General features: G+C 39.4%; 1 long non-coding RNA gene across 4 annotated transcripts in view; it reads right to left on the bottom strand.

Annotated features, from left to right (window-relative positions):
* Nucleotides 1-263: 263 nt before the first annotated feature.
* Nucleotides 264-22,941, bottom strand: part of LOC141424108 (uncharacterized) — a 31,995-nt gene continuing 9,317 nt past the window's right edge. The window contains exons 5-12 of one of the 4 annotated variants that reach the window (XR_012448972.1): nucleotides 20,013-20,148; nucleotides 18,120-18,326; nucleotides 11,669-11,889; nucleotides 11,502-11,576; nucleotides 11,266-11,391; nucleotides 7,359-7,784; nucleotides 2,470-2,664; nucleotides 264-543 (exon numbers count right to left, since the gene is read on the bottom strand). This is a non-coding gene — a long non-coding RNA (uncharacterized lncRNA). Of the gene's footprint in view, nucleotides 544-2,469; nucleotides 2,665-6,387; nucleotides 7,785-11,265; nucleotides 11,392-11,501; nucleotides 11,577-11,668; nucleotides 11,890-15,422; nucleotides 15,493-18,119; nucleotides 18,327-20,012; nucleotides 20,149-22,941 lie in introns of those variants that run through there. The other 3 variants (XR_012448971.1, XR_012448973.1, XR_012448974.1) reach the window with 3 other exon arrangements.

The raw sequence follows: 22,941 nt of genomic DNA on the forward strand, positions 1-22,941 counted from the left end.
CTCCAGCACTTTACTCTCTGGTTATTCTTGAAATATGATCTTGCATGTTTTGCCCAGTCAGCTTGGACACGATCTTCCTATTTTTATGCTTCTCATTGTCACTGGGAAAGGCAGGCACACACTGCCATGCCAAGTTTAACTTTTTTTTTTTTTTGGATAAAGAGTTAAATTTCTGAGGAAATAACTTTTTGGAATTAATTTCAACAAAATTGTTAATAATACCTTTCCCCACAAAGACACATGGCAAAGTTATCTGAATAACCAGGATTGTATAATGTGAACTATTAATAAAAGTAAACCAGCATTCAGAGAATTTACATGTGTTATTTTAAATAAACACCTTGAAAAATGATTAAAACTATTATCTTTTGTAAACTTATATCTGTCAGGAGCTTGGTTAATGTATTCTGGACAAAGGCATAAGAAGTGCCTGAAATCCTGAAAAGTGCCAGCTCCTGCAGCACAGGGATAATGGTTCATCTGGGTCCATTTCTCTTCACAGAATTTGACAGTGGCTCCAAGGTGCTTATAAAATGCACATCGCTAGATGGGAAGAAAAGAGAAAAGTCTCTTCATAAAACCTTGAAAAGGAACATTCAAAGGTGGTTTGGAAGGGTGAGACATGTATCTTAGCAGTAAAACAATTTGAACCTACAAATAAAGAAACAGCTAAAACTACTGAAAAACCTATGGGACTAATGTCAGTGCTTTGTTTATCACTAACTCAAACTGGCAAGTTAGCATTTCATTTTCTTTTACTTACTTTGTCAAAAACGTAAAATAGAGGTTTATTTAAAAATATTTAGTAATATGCTTATTTTTTAAAGTTGAACATTAAAAAATACTTGGTAATGTAGTTATTTCTTAAGTTGAACATTATTTTAAAAGCTTTAAAATATTCTCAAAATGATAATAGGAATATATTATTAAGACCTATAAATAAGTTAACAACAGAAATACACAAACATGCTAACAAGCACACTCACACACACACACTCAAGGCACTCACACACATATTCACTAACACATTCACACACACCCTCACAAATATATACACACATTCACACACACTGACACACAGGGTTTTATTGTGTGTCAATTAAACCAAGTGTATTATGCCACCCAGAGTATGATCAACTCTGAAGAGTGTCATCTTAGTTGATCCACTTATGGAAACATTTCACTACATGCGTAATACCCATTAGAGTGTGCTGATTTAAATATGTGTAATTCAAAATAACTCTAAAACTTCAAATCACTTATTTATTCTCCTAAATACAATATGAAATTTCGGTTTGTCTTACGTGTAACTAAAGTTTATATAATGAGTAAATACATATGATTACATTTTTAAACATAAAATAATTTTGACTGTAGTTGAAATAATAGTATAAAAAAAGGTAAAATGTAAGATAATGTAGTCTCACTGTATGAAATTACTTAAGGTTTTGCCTAAAGTAGCTATATTGGCTTTTCATAGCCAGGAAAGTTAGAAAAATCCCTTATAACATTGCTAAGACACAGGTAAAAGCTAAAAAGCAATTAGGTAAGCAAGAAGTGACATAAAGATGATTGAATAAAACATAGAAATTTCACAGTAAGATTGGAAATTCGATTCGCTAGGAAAAATAAACCCCCAAATACACATGTTCACTAAAAATCCATGTAGTGAAAAAGCAGATCCTTGTTTAATGACAAAGTAGTGAAGATTTGGTATTTCTTGTATAACATAAAACTCAAACATATGAAAAATTTCAATAAATTATAAAATATCATTGTGAATAGAAAGGAAAAAAGCATCACTGCAAATTACAAACAGCCAAGATAGATGAAGCACTGCAGAGACTTCACATCTCCCAGGAATTTAAGAAGCATTTGATGCTCCTGAAAGCTTTGAAGTCTTTCATTTTTTCAGGTAAAAGACACTCAGTAGTGTTTACTCTTTTAATGAATTGCATTATACTGCACATTAGAAATAGTGATAACACTATGTGACTTTGTGCCATAGTTTTTTTGGTTAGAGGAGAGGTTCACCATATTGGGGCTTGAATTCAGGGTTTTTGCACTTGCTAGGCAGGTGGTCTGTCACTTGAGCCATACCTCTGCACTTTTTTCTCTGGTTATTTTTGAAATATGGCCTTGGTTATTTTGCTCAGGCAGGCCTGGACATGATCTTCCTATTTTTATGCTTTTCTTGTCACTGGGAAAGGCAGGGACACACTGCCATGCCAAGTTTAACATTTTTTGGATAAAAAGCTGAATTTTTAATGAAATTAATTTGGAATTAATTTCAACCAAATTGTTAATAACACATTTCCCCACAAAGTCCCATGGTGAAGGTACCTGAACTACCAGGATTGAATAATGTTAACTATTAAGACAAGCAAATAGCACTCAGAGAATTTACATGTGTTATATTAAGTAAACATCTTGACAAAAGATTAAAACTATTATCTGTTGTAAACTTACATCTCTCAGAGTTTGGTCAATGCCTTCTGGATAAAGAAAGAAGTGGCTGAGATCCAGAAACATGCCAGGTCCTGCAGCACAGAGATAATGTTCATCTGGATACATTTCTCTTTACGCATTTGACAGTGGCTCCAAGGTCCTTAGAAAATGCACATCACTAGATGGGAATAAAGGAGAGAAGTCTCTTCATGAAACCTTGAAAAAGAACATTCAAATGTCGAGGTTGGAAGGGTGAAACAAGTATCTGTATCTTAGTAGTAAAACAATTTGTGTCTATAAATAAAGGACCAGATAAAACTACTGAAACCCCATGGAACTAAGTTCAGTGCCCATATATTACTAACTCAAAATAGAATGTTAGCATTTCGTGTTCTTACACCTACCTTTTCCAAAATATACAATTGAAGATCTTTCAAAAAATATTAGGTAATATAGCTATTTTTTAAGTTGAAAATTATTTTAACAGTTTTTACATCCTAACAAGAGGGATAATAGAAATATATTCTTTTGGGACCTATAAATAAGTTAACAAAGGACAACTATGTGACTAAAGGCACACACAAAACCTACATACTTCAGTAGCAATTACACTAATTTCTTTATAACAGCTTACAAAATAATTAAATCATCTTTGTTATTTTTTTAAATTTCCATTTCACCCTGCCTCTGTCCCTTAATGGTAAAAAGAATCAAGTCCCAATCAAACAGGGTTGTCTATTGCAAGTGAATGCTGGAAAGGTTAATATAAATTATTTCAAATTCTCCATTTTCTTTTCTATAGTTTTCCCTTAATAGGATAAATAAACTCTTCCTTGTCTTCCTAAACCCACACTGGGATTTTTTCTGGTGGGGCGAGCCTCTAGCTCTGGACCCTATAGTATAAAATCTCTGTTTCTACAATAAAGTTGTAAATGTTTGTTATGTACGTACTTCTGTTTTAGCATTTATGCCATTCCATGTTAACTGTCTTTTTTTTTTTTTCATCCTCATCCAAGGTCCTCAGGTAAAGGCACCAGAATGCATTATCTTTGTATTTACAGTAGAAGGAGTACAGTTTGGCATAGAAAGTCCCACACTACACACGGTTTACTTTTGGTAATACTGTCCAAAAGTGTGGCTCATAAATAGCCTAGCTGAATCAACTGAACTCACTTAACAGAGACAGGTGGAGTGCAAATACTACCATGAATATCTCACATGCCAACAGACATTCACATACACATACACACTCACACTTACATTCTCACCTTCACACACATACACTCACACACATATCCTCTCACATACTCACACAATCATAAACTCACACACATACATGCACTCACATAACTACACACTTGCAAAATCATGCACTCTAAATCACATACACATACACACATGCATACACTCTGAAACATGCACACTCATGCAAACTCACATGCATACATATGCAGACAGACACACATATACACACAATACACACACAGTGAAACATACACACATACACTCTCACAAACATACACACTCATACACACTCACACATACACAGACACATAATTCAAATACACACATACACATACACACATGCAAACTCACAAATGCACACTATCACACACACTGTCACACACTTGAAGTTACATACACACTTACATACACTCTCCCACACACTTGCACACACAATCACACAAGTCACCCACACATACAATCATACATACACTCACACATATATTCATACACATACCCACATCCAGTGACGCACATCAATTCATATACACACTCACATCCATTCACACACATACAGCCACACATTCAGAAATACACACAAACACTCACACAATTTCAAACACCTGCAAAATTTCATACACTCACATACACACGCAGTCATTCACACACATTAACAAACATACACACTCACATATACACACTCATGCAGATACTAACACATATACACCCACACTCATGCATACGTACTCACAAACACACTCTCATTCAAACACATACACAGACATACACATTCACACACACACATATACACTCACACATACACACACTAACACACAGGATTTTATTGCTTGGCCAAGTGTATTATGCCACCTAGAATATGATCAGCTCTGATGACTGTCATCTTAGTTGATCAACGTATGGAAACCATTCACTATATAAATAATACACATTGGAGAATGCTGATTTAAATACATGAAAGTCAAAATAATTTTAAAATGTCAAATAATTTATTTATTGGCTTAAATAGAATATGAAATTTTGGTTTGTCTTACCTACAATTTAAGTTTCTACACATAGTAAAGACATGACTACATTTGTGAACATAAAATGATTTGGAGCGTAGATGAAATATTACTACAAAAAAGATAAAATAAGGTCATATAGTCTAACAGTTCAAAATTACTTAAGGTTTTTCCTACAGTAGCTACATTTGCCTTTCATAAACCTGGAAAAGACAGAAAAAACATAACATTGGTAAAACACAGGCAAAAGCTAAAAAGCAGTTAGGTAAGCAAGAAGTGACATGAAGATAATTAAATAAAACATAGAAATTTCACAGTAAGATTAGAAATTCAATACACTAGGGAAAAATTGATCCCAAAATATACATGTTCACTAGAAATCCATATAGTAAAAAACCAGAAGATCTTTGTTTAATGATAAAATAGATGAAGATAAAACTCAAACATGTAAGAATTTTCAATGAATTATAAAATACCATTGGGAAAAGAAAGGAAAAAAGCACCACTGCAAATTACAAACAGCCAAGATAGATGAAGCACTGCAGAGAATTCACATCTCCCAGGAATTTAAGAAGCAGCTGATGCTCCTGTAAGCCTTGAAGTCTTTCACTTTTTCAGGTAAAGGACACTCAGTAGTGTTTACCCTTTAAATGCATTGCTTTACAGTGCATATTAGAAACAATGATAACTCTGTGTCTTTGTATAGTACTTTTTGTTTTGGTGGGGGAGGGGTTGGCAGTACTGGGGCTTGAATTCAGTTTTTTGCACTTGCTAGGCAGGTGTTCTGTCACTTAAGCCATACCTCTAGCACTTTTTTCTGTTTTTTTTTTTTAATATCTTCTTGCTTTTTTTGCCCCGGCAGTCCTCAACACAATCATTCTGTTTTATGCTTCTCATTGTCACTGGAAATGGGAAGCACACACTGCCATGCCAATTTTAACTTTTATTTGGAAAAAAAGTTAAATTTCTGAGGAAATAACTGTAAATAATTTTAAAGAGATTGTTAATAACACATTTCCCCACAAAGACCCGTGGCAAAGGTACCTGAACTACCAATATTGTATAACGTTAACTTTTAATATTAACAAAATAGCTTTAAGAGAATTTACACATGCTTTTTAAAGTAAACACCTTCTCAAAAGACTAAGACTATTATCTGTAGTAAAATAACATCTCTCAGGAGCTTGGTCAATGTCTTCTACACAAATGGACAATGAGGCAAACCCTGTAATGTGCCAGCTCCAGCAGCACAGGGATAATGGTACAACTGGATACATTTCTCTTCAAAGCATTTGACAGTGGCTCCAAAGTGTTTAGAAAATGTACATCGCCAGATGGAAATAAAGGAGAGAAGTCTCTTTATGAAACCTTGAAAAAGAACATTCAAATGTAGGTGTCAGAAGGATGAGACAACTATCTTAGTAGTAAAACAATTTGAATCTACAAATAAAGAAACAGTTAAAACTACTGAAAACCTATGAGACTAACCTCAGTGCTTCATAAATCACTAACTCAATCTAGCAAGTCAGCATTTCATGTCCTTATACCTACCTTGTCAAAAACATACACTTGACATTTTTTAAAAAAATATTTGGTAATATAGCTTTTTTAAAGTTGAACATTATTTTAACAGTTTTTAGATCCTATCAAAAGAGATAGATGAGTATATTATTTGTAAGAGATAATAGGAGTATATTATTTGTAAGTCCTACAAATAGTTCACAAAGGACAAGACAAACTCACAAACATGCACACTCACACACAAAAAACTCATACACATACACTCGCACACACATATACACTCACACACTCAGTCACATTCACACAATACACTCACACACCCCACACACTAACACATGCACTCACACACACTCACATACACACTCTCACATACATACATATACTCTCACACAAACTACTACACATACACAATCACACACTCACATATTCACACTCACATACACACACAAAAGGTCAGATACTGTCTCATACATACACACCCACTGACACCTGACATTTGTGGCTCATCATTCTGAGCATCCAATTGGAGATTTCAAGAAGAGACATTTGTCACATTAATGGATTAATTTTAATAGCATTTTATATTGATCAGTTGGCTCAACTCTAAAGGGATATACAAACACTTGGGCTGATGAATAGGGCCTTCCAAACTAACACTATTGCATGGATGTGGAATTAGGGTGTCCAATCCAAGTTTGGACCTGGAATGGCAGCACCTCCAGGAACAATGCACCCATTCATGGGAATAAAACAAACAAAACTAATACACTTTTGTGTTACACTAAGGAAAAAATAACTACAACTCAGGCCAAAGAATTTTGAAAGATCTCTTTTTTAAAAGAAATTTTACTCAGAACACAGTAACACCATAAATACAGCTCTATGATCCAGAATATGTACATTCCCAAAGTGAATTTAACACATCATTCTTGTTGGAGCAGAGAAGCAGTGGGATCATGAGATTGGCTCTGAACATGCTTTAAAATCCACTTGGCAAAACTGATTCCAGAGCAACTTAGCGAGGGTTCCAAGCCTGGCAATGTGAGTTAGTGCTCTAGGGGGAGTGCAAGCCTTACCTAAAACTCCTTCTTTATGTTGGCTAGTTCCTTGCTGAGCTACAGGATGGTGAGAACAAGGTCCTACCTGGACAAGGACAGGTACACAGGGCTTGTCAGTCCCTTGGAGGCATTAGTCATCCAGTGGGAGTCATCCAGTGGTGCCTCTACTCCTCAGTGCAGTCACTGCACTTGCGGAAATAGTCATGAGGCTGCTGTATCCTGATGCCCTTCAGTAGCAGCATACTTCTGGCAGTGAGCTGCCAGGATGATGGGCCAGAATCAATCAAGGTTCTCCTCATAGGTGTAGAATTCCTTCTTCTGCAGCTCCTGTACAGGGGTTCAAGGTCAGGGACTTGATGGCCATCAAGCCCAGGTGGTTGAGCATGGCCACCATGCCCACACAGGCTTTGCTCATGGAAAACAGTAGGGCATCCTGTTGTGTGCCAGGTTCTGTTGTTGAATTGCAGCTCTCTCACCTCCAAGTGCTCATTGCCCACCAACAGCTGCAGTGCTTTCAGGGGGAGAGGAGGATAAGAGAGGATAAGGGGGTGGATATGATCAAAGTACATTATATGCATGTATGGAAATATCACAACAAAACCTTTCTGTACAATTAGTATATGTGATAAAGAATAAAAAATAAAATACCCGGAAGAAATGCCAGGGATGTATCTCAGAACTAAAGCACTTGTCTGGCACATGTGAGTCCCTGTATTAAATTTCCAGACCACAAAAAAATTTGTCATTGAAAATTAAAATGAGCGAAATTAGCCAGGTGCAATGGCTCACACTTGTAATCCCAGCTACTCGGGAGGTGACTATCATGAGGCTCACAGTTGGAAGTCAGCCCAGGCAAAAAAGTAGGTGAGATCCCACTTCAACCAATAAAAGTTGGGAGTGGTGGCACACATTATGAGAATCTTGGTCCAGGCTGACTTGGGCAGAAAAGTGAGACTCTATTGGAAAAATAACTAAAACAAAAAGGGCTGGGGGCATGGCTTAAATGGCAGAGTGCATAGTAAGTGCAAGGCAATGAGTTCATGCACCAGTACTGGAAAAACAAAAAACAAAAAACAAAGAGAGAGGGAGAAGGAGGAGAGGGAAGAAAGGGAGAGAAGGAGGTGGAGGAGAGAGAGAGAGAAAGAGAGAGAAAGAGAGAAGCCAGGGAAGGAGGGAGAAAGGGATGAACTCTTTATGATTGATTTGCCTGTGAGCTGTAAAGCTGAGTTTATGGATTTGTGACCCAACCCACTCCTATTGTGGTGTAGGAGATGGATGTTGTTACCTGGAAGAGCTAGGAATAAAAGACTGAGGTTTGCACAGTGAGGATTATTCAGATTTACTGATTACTGAAATCAAGGAAGCTGTTCAACTTTTAAGTAGTACAAATGGAAAAGCTAATCACCAGGAGTACATTATTCTCACTATTTAGTGGAGCATAATTTTGTGTTATGGTAATAAAGTGCGTCAAGGATATGGTGAAATAAATGTAATGCTTAATATTTTGTGAGATGTGGGGGAAGCATTCTTAAGTTATAAACTTCCGTTAGGTTTCGTTAAATGTAATTAAATAGAATGTCCTGTCAAGCAGGCAGAACACAGGATTAACACAGATATCAAGCTATAAAATCACCTGTTTCTTAAATATATACCATCATGTAACAAAGCACTTGCTTTGAAAAAAATCACTCCCAGTGTTTGGGGTAGAGTCCAGTGCTAAAGCACTTGCCTATCTTCCCTGGAGCTGTGGGTTTGATCCCCAGCACCATATACACAGAAATCACCCCAAAACACTGATTTAATAATCAGTGTGGTTTATAACCACAGCCTAAAAGAGGTTTCAAAATAAGGCATTAATATAATTGGTAACAATACACACAGATGTCCACAATTCTTATATCAGCTCAAATAATTCATAACTACAGTCTGGATGCTGCTTACTTAGTTTGTTGGACTAAAGACCAGAATTTTCACTTTAACCGTTAGATTCAGTGGCATATTTTCTGCATTGTGCTCATATGCCATCTCTAGTAATCCTTATGTTTATGATCCGAAATTGGCTCGTTATCAAGCAAGGCAAAATGTAATACTGGGTTATCCATGATGATGTAGATCTTTGTTTAAAATCACACATACTCAGTAGCACCATGTGATCTTTTTGGAATGCAAATAGTGAGCTCTTCTCTCTTACTCCATTGAAGGTGTGGTCAAGAGATTAAGAGACATGGAGAAGGACTCAATAATAACAACCCCCTTCTGGTCTCAGGATGGAAATTCCTCATTCAAAAATATGACTCTGGGGTTGGAGTAGGGTCTCAGGTGGTAGAGCACCTGCTTAGCACAAAAGGCCACGTGCACAAACCTAGTACTGCAAAAAAAAGTATATGGCTCTGAGTGCTGAGTGTGTAGGTCAGTGATAGAGCATCTCAATAACATGTGAACAAGACCCTGGGTTCAACCCCTAGTGCTGCAAAAAACAAAACCAAAACTAAACAGAAAACTACATGCTAGGTTTAGAGGTGTAGCTCAGCACTAAAACACTTGCTTAGCATGTGTGAGGCCCAAGTTTGTCCCCAAGAACAACAACAAACAAACAAAAACTCAAGTAGCTCAATGGCATTTGGGGCAATTTTATGGGACTTCAGTATTTGGTGCTGGGGACTGAAACCAGGAAGCATGTGTTCTGCCACTGAGATATAACCCCAGTTCCAAATGGCTTCTTTTTAAACTAATCTAAATGCTATAAGTTCATGAGAGGTAGGAAAGGAAGATTGTAGCTGCAATAAAGTCCCAAAGTCATAATACTCAGTCAAAATCTTCCTAAAGACTTCCTTTAAAAATCTGGATTTGGGACTGGAGGTATGGCTCAAGTAGTAAGATGCTTGTCTGGCAAGTACAAGACCCTGAGTTCAAATCCCAGTACATAAAAAAACAAGCAAACAAAAAACAAAAGGAAGAAAAAAGCATAATGATTTAGGCTTTTTGGCATTGCCTTATGTGGTGTTTCCTCCTTATTGCAATAATCCAAGAAGTTAGAGATTCAACTCTCCACAATGAGAAGACTGGAGCCACATGACCTCAGGTGGTCCAAACTGATGAATAAAGTCATGAAAAGTATGTGGCCTATGTCATTTCTTCGTTTTTTTGGTGGTACTGCAGTATGAACTCACAGCCTTGCACTTTGCATTTGTCAGGCAACTGCTCGACCACTTGAGCCACTCCACCTGCCCATTTTATGGCTTACTTTTGAGATAGGGTCTCACTTTATGCCAAAGCTGACATAGACCATAATATTCCTATTTGTGCTTCCCTGCATGGATAGGATGACAGGTACACATCTCCACTCCCAGCTGTTGTTAAGATGGGGTCTCATGGGCTTTTTGCCCATGCTGGCCTAGAACTTTGATCCTCCTGATCTCTGGCTACTCACGTGGCCTGAGCCACTGAGCTTAGCTAGGAAATTCTTACTGAATTACCCATCCCTGGGACGGTCTTCCTTTCTGAGACAATGCAAGTCTCATCATTTTGTTAGGCTTAAGTAAAATAAATAGATAAGATTCTTTCACCAACAAAAAGAAAGTGCTTGGTGATTTTCCTCTATTCAAAAATGTTTATCTCCACTGAGATATTTAGGTATGTATTTTATTTTTGGTGCTGAGTATTGAACCCAGGGCTTCACAATGCTAAGCCTGTGTTCTCCCACTGAGCTTTTTAAAGACTAATAGTCATACACAAATCACTAACAGCTGACATACCCTATCCCAAACCCCCACACTCATTCAGGCTTAGAGTGATGGGCACATTTATCAAATTCACAGACCTTAAAAGGCACAGACGTCTCTGAAGACAGAAGACATCCCTACAAAAGCACTACATCCTATAAGGGCAAGCTGCCCATTTTCACATGGTGCCACCTTATGGAGTAAATGCCTGGCCTTTGGAATTGTAAAAGGCACCAGAATTTATCAGCATGACCTGGGCCTTGAACTCACCTGGACTAAAAATGATGGCTCCACCTTGCTGAGCCTGGTCTCCTTGGAAATCAAAAAAATTTCCAAGCCTGACACAGGCGTCAGAGGCTTCCTGAGAGCAGATTCACTTTACGTGAGGGCTGTGATCTGAAACAGTGAGAAATGACTTTAGATGAAATCACTTTATACTCCATTAGATATTGAGATTACATTAGTAGTTCTATAAAACATTCTCAGCTAGCTGTGGTGGTACACACCTGTAATTCTAGCACTCAAGAGGCTGTTGCAGGAGGATCGCAAGCTTGAGGCCAGCCTGATTACATCGTGAGACCCTGTTTCAAAAAAATAGAGATAATTAAGATAAAGCTTTTGTGGTGCCACATCTTACTTTCTTTATTTCTAAGTTTAAAACACAGCATCTCACCTTCTATTTGCCGTTTTTTTTCTTCCTTCAAACATTATCTTCTTGACCTTTCATGGGGGGTGCTTTAGCCCATTTAATCCTTTGTCTAGAGCAGTGTCGGGTATTTGGCATCATCCTTAACTTCTACGCCCAATAAATTCCAGTAGCACTGTTCATCAAGTGTTGGCAACAGAAAAGGTCTCCCAGGGCAGGTCATGTCCCAGATGAGAAAAACTGCTTAACTAAGAAGTGACAATAGACTATAGACATTTCACATTGGCATCATTTCCATTTTAGCTGTCCTTTTGCACTCTGTTGAGTCTCTCACTTACTAACGGTTGTGGCACAGACTGTTCGATGTTAGTCACAAACCTGTCTTCTCCTTCTGGGGCCACAGATAAACTGTATTTCCCAGTCTTTCTCAAAGAAGTTGTGGCCTGTGACTATATTCTAACCAATGAGTGAAATGATCACTTCCACACTGAGCTCCTAAAACCTCTGAAACTTCACTCTCTCCACGTTCCTTCTACATTCTTGGAAGGCTTGGGTTGGAAATGACAGAACCACCTGGTGGAAGGGGGTCTGGATCCCAGAACTGCTAATTGGAGGTGCAGCACTTGAATAGACATACCCTTCTTGAAAGTGGAAATAAAAAGAAGTATCCTCTACCAGGTTTATACTACTGAGACTGTGGGGTTCAGGTAACACAGCAGCTACTGTTTTTCCTCACCTGCCCTCTACTTTCTACTTCTGTCCTCACAGTGAATGCTCCTTTATCCTCACTCTTTATTATTCACCTTTTTATTAGGTACTGGGGCTTGGACTTAGGGCCTCATTTTTACTAGGCAGGCACTCTACCACTTCAGTCAGTCCACCACTCCTGTTTTGTGTTGGATATTTTCAAACTAGGATCTCACAAACTATTTGCCTGGGGCTGGATTTGAACCTTGATCTTTCTGATCTCTGCCTCCTGAGTACTGGCATTACAAGCATGAAGTGCCTGGCTCCCTTGCTATTCTTGTAACTACTTTTTTCTGTTATGCTTGCCTTGTTTATGGCTTGTGCTTACCTTTTAACTTTCATGACTGTGTAGAAAAAAACAAACCCAGACTCAAACTCATTTTCTCCTACTATACATCACAGATCACTTCTGACACCTGATGTGTGGGAGTTTCTGTCCACACACAAACAAGCAAGCAAGCAATTCTGAACAAGTATGTCCTCTAATTCAATGCCCACTTAACACTATCTACCTGGTGCCAGCATCAGATTCCACAGGTTGAGGGCTCAGTCCCCAAGACTGACCCCTATGTCCAATTCAATTCAGATGTCAGTCACAAGCCCCAGGTTGTTTACTCTGTGGTGTGTGTAGCTATGCATTGGGCATCCCACAACCCTCTTTTTGATTTCCATGAATGTAACTGACTCACAGAATTCAAGGAAACACATTTAATAATTTATTATAAAGAGTATTACAAAGGATACAGATGAAGAAACACATCAGGCAGATAAAGGAGAAAGTGGTAAAGAGCTTCCATGGCCTTTCTGGGTGCGCCATCCTCCATTAACATCCATGTGGTCAGCTGTCTGGACTATCCAGATGCTGTCCTTTTGGATTTTTATGGACACTTCATTGCATACACATGGATAACATGTAGAAATGTGATTGGACATAGGCTGATCACATGTTTGATGGATGAGTGGGGAACCCACCAAGGCCTGTCTACTCAGATGCCTGAGCCTCTCTATGTGGCCTGCCTTCTTCAGGACATTTGAAATGGGGATCTCATGACATACTATCAAATATGGAAGGTCAGAGAATATCTTTATGGCCAAGCTACAAAGCAAAACAAAAAGGCAGTGGGAGAGTATAGCTTTATTTTCTATGAACTGCCTTGGGGAGGGAGTTATGAGCCAGGAACTACGTATGAAATCAAATATACATAAATGTCAAATGACCTTACTGGATTCCTAGTATGTCCAAATACCCTTTATTTCCCTTCTTATCTCCAACTCTTCTATTTCTTTCATATTTACATACTGAAGGACATCTACTTTACCACAAAACAAATACAAGTTTCCTTTACTTAAAGATGTGAGTAAAAGATTAAATGTTTTACAGGTTTCTGTAACTAACCTAAATGTACAGAAATGCAAATTATCTCCTTATGTCTAAGTAAGTTGTTGGCATTGCAGAACTTTCAAGAATCTATGAAAAGAAGCTGCTACAGCTTAGAACCAAATAATCTTTCCTGTCAAGCACAATCTAATTTTTACACTGAGTTCTTAATGATAAACAACCTGGTGTTTAGATTTGTACTTACCAATTACCCCCTTACATTTATATATTCTTATGCTTTGTCTTTATAAAATGGGTACCATAGTTGGAAATAATTGTCCATATATATAATTCTAGCTACTCAGGAGGCAGAGATTGGGAGGACTTTGGTTCAAGGTCTGCTCAGTCAAAAAGGTCCCAAGACCCCATCTCAACCAACAGCTAGGTATGGTGGTATGTTTCTGTAATCCCAAAATTACATGGGAAGTGTAAATAGGAGAATGTTGGTGCAAGGAGCCTGGGCATAAATAAAATCTTATTTGAAAAGTAACTAACACAGACTCCTGGTGTTGTGACTCAAGTGGAAGAGCACCTGACTAGCAAAGCACAAAGCCCTGACTTCAAATCCAGGTACTGCCAAAAAACAAAAGTGGGTAGCATGAATTTTAAATTATAACTGTATAATATATTTTTAGTGCCTAATTTTCAAGGAAGATAGTTCTGAGACTGATCCCAAATTTCAAGCTTTATGGGGAGAAATCTTTAGAAAAATTTTATGAGAAACTAACATTTTCTGCTTGGCAATATAAAATTTAAACTATAAAAAATATACTATGTAAATATATAGATATTATATGCATATATATATATAAATTTATCTACGCATTATATATAGCTGTATATGACTACTCATATATATTATGTAAATATGAACTAGATTTAACTGAGTTTAAAAGATTTGGCTACAACCTCCTAATCACAAGCATATATTTGGTTTCAAACTCACCTGTTTCCTTTGCGATTTCATGTCTTTATTGTGGCAATGTCTGAGTTACTACTGGTGTGAAACTCACATTCTAAATTTAAGTGTTAAATGATGAACAGCTTGCACATGGGAGACTATTACAGCATATAACACAGTGTAACAAAGTCAGGCTCACATCTGTACTGTTTCAGTTTCCTGTACTTGGGGGTTGTGGGATGCACATAAGTTCCTGTTTATGCAAGCTCATGCTCAGTTTTAATGCAGTTGGGTCACTTTCTTTAAAAACATCAGCAAAAGGATCATGAAAATCTACGCACAAACAGCCCAGACCCATCTCTCCTGAGCCCCTCTCCTTTCTTTCTAGCTCATGGCTACAACCTTGTCATGAACACCACTGCCTTGTTCCTTCACAAAGAATATGTGACTGTCTCCCACATATGGATGACTCCCCAACTGTCTTCAGATTAGACCAGACCTCTTGGGTTTAAGTAGCCCCATCCTATCCGTTGTTTCCCACCAATTACCTACTGGCTCCTAGGCTTGAGCCTGAGGCAGGGACCTGCACTGTTCCAAATGAGTCACACTTTGCCATGCCTTTGTGCACTTGTCCAGGCTAGTCTGTACAGAGCAACCGCCCTGCCCCTCACTTCACCAGTCAACTCCTTTCACAGTGAGTAAAGACTTCACTTCCCAGACCCTTCCCTTCCTTGGCATTCCTAAGGCATGCTCACCTTCATCTCAAGCCTGTAGACCGTCCTGAAATCTCTGGAAGAGAGGGACTGTGACTTGGAAGCAACCAACCTGGTAGGTGTCAAAGTCATGAACTCAGTAACATTCTATGAGAATCACTGAGCTGAGCTCAAGCTTTCTTATCTAAGATATAACATAAACAGTACACATAACATTTAATAAGGTGTACTCAAAACAAGGAACTGTGCTAAGGGTAGGGAATGTGGACAATATGAAGAATAGTCCTCAAATTCTTCAACTAACTATGCAGACTACACAGCAACATTGACTGTAATAACAAGAGTACACAGAGAGCTCCAAGGAGGTAGGCAACTCCTGCTTAAAGAGCCATGAGGAACCTCTTTGGGTTAGGTTTCAAATGATTCAGGAGAATTTCTTCATTAAAGGACATGGAAGATTCATAACATTGGTGTTGAGGTATGAAAGTATGGGAACTTAATGTTATTTTCTTTTAATTCGAAAAATTAAATGTACTTGTCTGGTGGAGTGCCTCAAGCAGTAAAAGCACCCTGAGTTCAAACCCTAGTGCTGCCAAGAAGAAAAAAATAAAATACACTTTAAAACTAAGAAATTGAACTGAAGGTCCAACACAGTGGTAGAGCACTTCCCTGGCATGTGTGAGGTCCGGGGTTTGATCCCCAACACCTCCTCAAAAAGCCAGTTTTCTTACTTTCATATTAAGTAAACACTGCAATACCTGTTTCTGGGGGTGGGGAGGTGATTGAGATCTGAATTCAGGACTTCAGCTTGCAAAGCAAGCACTCCACTGCCTGATGCACATCACCAGTCTGTTTTGTCTGGTTATTTTGGAACTATTTGCCCAGGGCTGGATTTGAACCAAGATCCTTCTGATCTCAGCCTCCTAATCCTCTTGGCTGAGATTACAGGTGTGAGCCACTGGCAAGAGGCTATACAATGGGCAAAGTCTTCTCAATATCTTCACGTAAAAGGCTCCTCTGAGGAGTAGCATGTAAAGTGGTTCAAATGGCAAAAAACCTGCCTAGCAATAAAAGGTCCTAAATTCAAACCCCAGAGCTTCCACCAAAAAAATAAAATAAAATAATTACAAAGAGAAACAGGACTTTCAAATGGCTTAAGTGTGAAGATACTGTGGGGATCTATCTACAGCACATACCCAGAATGAACTTGGTCAGCAACACCACAGCCATGGCCTTGTCTAGACATAACTGCCCTGCTCAACCCCCAGTACCCCCAGGTTCACAATGAGCCACATTTCCTGTAAGTATTTGCATGGCTTTACTGCACCCCTCACCACTCCCTCTTCATGCTCATGGCACTTGCTGCCTATCATCTGTGCCCCACATGCACACTGATAGGTCGCATTGGCTGCAGACCAGATCCAGCCAGGGCAAGCAGGAAACTCCTGGGTCTCCACTGCTCTAATGAAGAAGGAAATCAGATTTGGGGAAGGGACATTTCCAAGTCTGTCTTCCTTGGGAATTCACCCTCAGCCAGTGTTTCATTGTACTTTCTGGTAACACTTTTAATGAAAGGTTAGAACTTCAATACACTAAAATTTCTCTGTTTAACCTACAGTGCAATTTCATTTTCATTAGTGGACCCAACTAATAGGAATGTCCTCAGATCCTATGATCAAGGAAATGTGAATGTGTACTATTAACATTTCTATCCTGTTATTATAAATAAGAGATATGCCTTCAATGTATCAATGGCTGAAAGTAACCTAAAAGCACACATTCATTTGTGTGTGTATTGGGGGGGGGCTACATAGGTTTTAACTCAGGACTTTAAACTTGTAAAGCAGGCATTCTACACTTGAGCCATACCTCCAGTCTATTTTTCTCTGGTTATTTTCGTCACAAGGTCACATGAACTATTTGCCCATGCTGGCAACATCCAGTTCAATGGAATCACTGTGATATCACCTGGTAGAAAAATTCCTTCTTTTGGATCTAAGACTCAAGGCTGGGGCATGGTGGCTCACACCTGGAATCCTAACTATTAGTGATGTGGAGATCATGAGGATTGCAGTTCGAGGTGAGCCTAGGAAAAGGTTAGCAAGGTCTTATTTCAACCAATGGCATGCATCTGTCTTCTCATGCTACATGGGGAGACACCAATAGGAGGACAGAGTCTCAGGTTGGCATGGGCAAAAAGAGAGACCCTATCTCAAAAACTAAAGCAGGTCGGAGGCTTAGCTCAAGTGGTAGAGCATCTGCCTAGCAACTGTCAAAGACCTGATCATGTTCATCATTTGTACCACCAAAAAAAAAAAAAGGCAAACAAAAACCTAACCAACGTAAAAATAATTGCTGTGGCTCAAGTGATAGAATATCTGCCTAGCCATGCAAGGCCCTGACTACAACCTCCAGGACCAACAAACTAAGACCTGTAGGGCAACTACCAAGGCAGTGGAAGTAGGAGGATTGCAGTTTGAGGCCAATCTGGGCAAAGGATATTGAGACCCTGTCTCAAAAACAAGCTGGAAGCCAGGTGCTGGTGACTTACTCCGTAATTCTACGGAGGTTGAGATTAGGAGAATTGTGGCTGCAGGACATCCAGGGCAAGAAAGTTTGTGAGACCCTATCTTAAGGAAAAATGCTGGGTATGGTGGCTTACAACTGTCATCCCAGGGATAGCGGGAACCTTAATAGAAGAATATCATGGTCCAGGCTGGCCTGAGCAAAAATACTTACCTCAAAAATAACCACAACGAAAAGGAATGGAGACATCGTTCATCTGGTAGAGTGCCTGCCTAGCAAGTGTGAAGTCCTGAGTTCAAATCCCAGTGACGAAAAAGAAATACCAAGCAAACAAAGCTGGGTGTGGTAGCACATCCCTTGGTCCCAGTTTCTCAGGAGGCAGAGGATCAGAGCTGGCCTGAGGAAATGATGAGACCTTTTCTGAAAAAAAAAATGAAATATAAGGACCAAGAGCCTGGGTTAAATTGTAGAAGGTTTGAGTTCAATCCCTAGTACAACCAGAAAAACAAAAAAACAACAAAAACCTAAGACCTCTAAACCAGCAGAGCACATTGTCAAGAGAACAAGAAGCAAAAATTTTGCCAGTAGCTGACAAGGGGTAATAGGGACAGGTAGAATTTCCATTTCCATCCCTTAAGTCTTGGCAATGGCAGACATTCCACCACCTATTGGATAGAGACAGCCTCCTGTAGAAATTTTTCCTTATCCAACAAAGTTCTGTCTCTGTTTTTTTTTTTTTTTTTGGTGGTACTCGAGTTTGAAATTAAGGTCTCATGCTTGCTAGGCAGGCACCCTACCACTTGAGCCGATTTGACAGCCCTTTTTTGTGTTGGCTATTTTTGAGATAGAGTCTCCTAAACTAGTGGCATGGAAATGCTTTGAACCTCAGTCTTCCTGTTCTCTGCCTCCTGACTAACTAGGATTACAGATATGTCTCTGAATTATCAAAAGGCCATTACTATATTCAAGATGGTAAGGAACATGATAAGATGGTAAACTCCATGAGCATGGGCTGTTGCCACAAGTAATTTGCAGGTAAGGGAGTTTCTTGACCAGTAACCATGCTGTACAGAATACCACGAGGACAGGTAAGTCACTGGGTTATGTCCACAGATACAGCTTGGGCAGAAGCAGTATCTATAGGAAAGGCAAATTTTTTTCTTTATTGATATATTCATTTGTGCATACATTGTTTGGGTCATTTCTCCCCCATGCTTACCAACCCCTCCCTCTCCCAGCCACTCCCCTTTGCTTCCAGGAAGAACCTGCTCTGCCCTTTCCTCCAATTTTGTTGAAGAGAAGACATAAGCAATAATAAGAAAGACAAAGCATTTTTGCTCCGTATAGGAGAGCTATATAGAGAGATTCCTAGTATTGATTCCATGTATAAGTGTATTACAACCTGAGTTGATTCATGTCTACCTGACCTCTTCACTACTTCCCATTCACCGTCCCATATTGACCTCTGTCACTTTAAGTTTACTGTATTAGCTCCTCTGCAGTGGGGACACCAAATTCTTTCAAGTTTTGAGTTTCTTACCTATCCCCATACCTCCCGCATGTGCTCTCCCTTTATCATGTGACCCAAGTTCAACCACATTGCTGTATTTGCCATAGGTCTAAAGTCTGAATATAAGAGACAACATATGATTTTTGGTCATCTGAGCCTGGGTAACTTTGCTCAGGACGATGTTCTTGAATTCCATCCATTACTTGCGAATGATAAGATTTTCTTCTTCTTCATGGTTGAGTAAAATTCCATTGTGTATAAATACTACATTTTCTTGATCCATTTGTCAGTAGTGCAGCATCTTGGCTGTTTCCATAACTTGGCTATTGTGAATAGTGTTGTAATAAACATAGGTGTGCAGGTGCCTCTCAAGTAACCTGAGTCACATTCCTTTGGGTATATCCCTAGGAGTGGGATTGCTGGATCGTATGGCAGATCTATGTTTAGTTTTTTAAGAAGCCTCCATATTGTTTTCCTGAGTGGTTGCACTAGCTTACATTCCCACCAGCAGTGTATGAGGGTTCCAGAAGGCAAATTTTTATGCAAAGGAAGTTTCTTTTTCAGTAACAACACTGCTACATCCATCATCAACTTACCACAAGGTAGTAGACCCAATCACTCCAGGGAATGTGTCTCATCAGGGGTTCAATGCTGGTTTCTCCTCACTCAGAATGATGTTCTCCAATTCCATCCATTTACCAGCGAATGATAACATTTTGTTCTTCTTCATGGCTACATAAAATTTCATTGTGTATTTAAATGTCATTAAACAAAGATCTCTTTAAGAAGAAAGAAGTAACAGAAAGCAGAAGGAATATGTAGTCCCTATCACCACCCATCCATGGAAGGACCAAGATTCTCACCTCAGCAAGCTGCCTTCAACTCCTGCAATGCCACCCCTGTACCTTGGACCCTGTGTATGTGCCATCCAGGGATATGAATGTAGGGCCACCCTGCCCTTGTCCTCATCCTTCCTCAATTCTCTTCCCTCTACTTTTACCTTCCTATAAAAGGGGCCTTACTTTTCAGATTGTCATCAACCCAGAGTATACTTTTTACTAAGTTTCTGTGTTTGTACAACCCCTTCCTAAATTAACATACTCTCCACTCCAGCCTTCCTGGTTTACCAAAGGCTGGAGGTAGAAAACACGATCCCACATGGTCTACAGAAACCTGCAAATTCCTTTTCCATGGCAGGTAGCTACAGGTTGACAAAGCATTTCCATGTACATCATTCCACAGAATTCACACATCCTCACAAATCATGGCAAACCCAACAGCTGCAAAACTGGATTAATTGGAATTCAAGAACTGCACAACCAGCTCTAATCAATCCACTACCTTGGATTGCTTTTCTACCCGCTCTGGCTGTCTGGCTGGCGTTTCTCACAAGTGACAACTCCGGGCATTCAGCATGCTGATGGTGCAAATGTAAACAATGGGACACCTTCCTTCATGGAGCAGGTGGGTGGGTGGGTGGGGGGGACATGGATTCCCCAGGAATTATCCAGAGAGCACAGTGTGTGTGCTGGGGAAGGAAGAAGGACAGGGCCAGGGGACTCCCACCTCCAAGCCTGGCCTGGGACATATGGTATTCAATCCCATGGAGCAGTGGGGCTTTGGCCACCCACAGAGAGGGTAGCTTTGGTTTCAGGCATGCTTTGCACCTTGGGGAATGAACCATGGAGGATGGAGTGTGAGCAGATTGTTGGCTCAGAGGCACATGAGGGAAAATGGAGCATGTGTGCACAAGTCAGGAAAATGTGCAGGGCAGAACTGCACTTGTGATGTCTGCAATTTAGAAAGGAGACCCTTGGGCCCACCACCAGGAAGAAGAAGGTGCACAAAAGATAAAGTTACAGCTCTATAGCAAAGGCAGCTAGAAACTCCAGAAGTTGGAGGAGGGTGCTCTAGGGAGCCTGGATCTAGGAAAGGAGTGTGGTGTCTGGGGCTGCAGGCAGGGTACAGGTGACAGGTTTACCAGTGATGTGCAGATACAGGCTGTCCTGGTGCTCCAGGTAGTTCAAACCCCAGACACACCAAAACAAAAAACGTGGTATATCCACACGATGGGATATTATTCAGCCAAAAAAAGTATTGACACATGCTACAACATGGATGAAACTTGAAAACATGCTAAATGAAAGAAGTGAGAAACAGAGATCACATTTTATGTTGTTCCATTTATGTGACATTTCCAAAATGAAATAAACAGAGAAAAAATAGATTAGTGGTTGGTTTCGGCTCTGTGAAAAGAGGAGGAACTACAGGTGACAGTTCTGAGCAGAAGAAAGTGTCTTAACATTTACTGTGGTGGAGGCTGCCAAGCTCTCACAATATGCTGAAAGCAACTAAATTTACTTTAAAGGATTATTTATCTCAATAGAAAGTTTTCTAAGGTGGAAGGGTGGGGGAAGGAAAGAGGAAGTAAAAGTTCTGGATGTGTATCGTATCTCTAATTTGAGTGTGTGTGAGTCCATGTTAGATCTTGGCTTCTTACCCATTGAAATAGGCAGATCACCCTGTTAACTGGAAGTCTGGGATTTATTGTGGTGTCCTTCCCTCTGCCTGTAGTTTGTACATTCTGTTCAGTCCCTGGAAAGCTGACTTCTACATACTGTTTCTCTATTTCAATCCTGCCTGTGGTACTAACAGGTCACTACTCCCCTTATAGCACCCTAACCTCAAAGCCCTTGCATGAGTATCAGCTCCATCTTTTCTATCACAGCCCACTTAAATTAAGCCTACAGTTGTCATTCTTTTCCACAACTTGAGAATTCAGGAAATAAGGTCCTATTACCTTGGCCAAATTTATATACCCTCCATGAAGCACCCTGAATTGAGATTTCAGTGTTTTCACTCAAATGTCATAATGAGAAGATTATCTTTGGAGTCAGTAATAGACTGAATTCACTTCATTAAAAAAGGCCCTATTTTGGGGTCATGCACAATGACTTATGCCTGTAATCCAAGCTACCTGAGAGGTACAGATGGGAAGATCATAGTTCTAAGACAACCTGAGCAAAAAGTTATGAAGGCTCCATCTCAAAGAACAACTTGGGCATGATGGTCAACACCTGTAATTGCAACATATAAGAGCCAAGGTAGGAGGATCATGGTCAGCGGCTGTCCAGGGAAAGCATAAGAACACTATCTGAAAAATAACTAAAGCAACATGGGCTGGGGGCATGGCACAAGTGGTAAAGTGCTTACTTAGGAAGCAAGATGCCCTGAGTTCAAATCCTCAGTACCTGGGACAAAAACAGACATGCAGATTAAGTGAATCAGAATAGAATACATAGGTATAAATCAACACAGCAATGCCCACCTGATTTTTGACAAAGGCACCTAAGCCATATGATGGAGAAGAGACAGGCTCTTCAACAAATGTTGCTTGGGAAATTGGATGTCTGCATGCACAAACTGAAACTAGTTTCATGTCTTTCACCCTGTACAAGTATCAACTTAAAATGGATTAAGGACCATAATAATACCTGAAACTCAGAATCTAGTGCAAGATATAAT

This window comes from Castor canadensis, chromosome 6 (genome assembly GCF_047511655.1).
Source record: "Castor canadensis chromosome 6, mCasCan1.hap1v2, whole genome shotgun sequence".
Taxonomy (NCBI): Eukaryota; Metazoa; Chordata; class Mammalia; order Rodentia; family Castoridae; genus Castor; species Castor canadensis.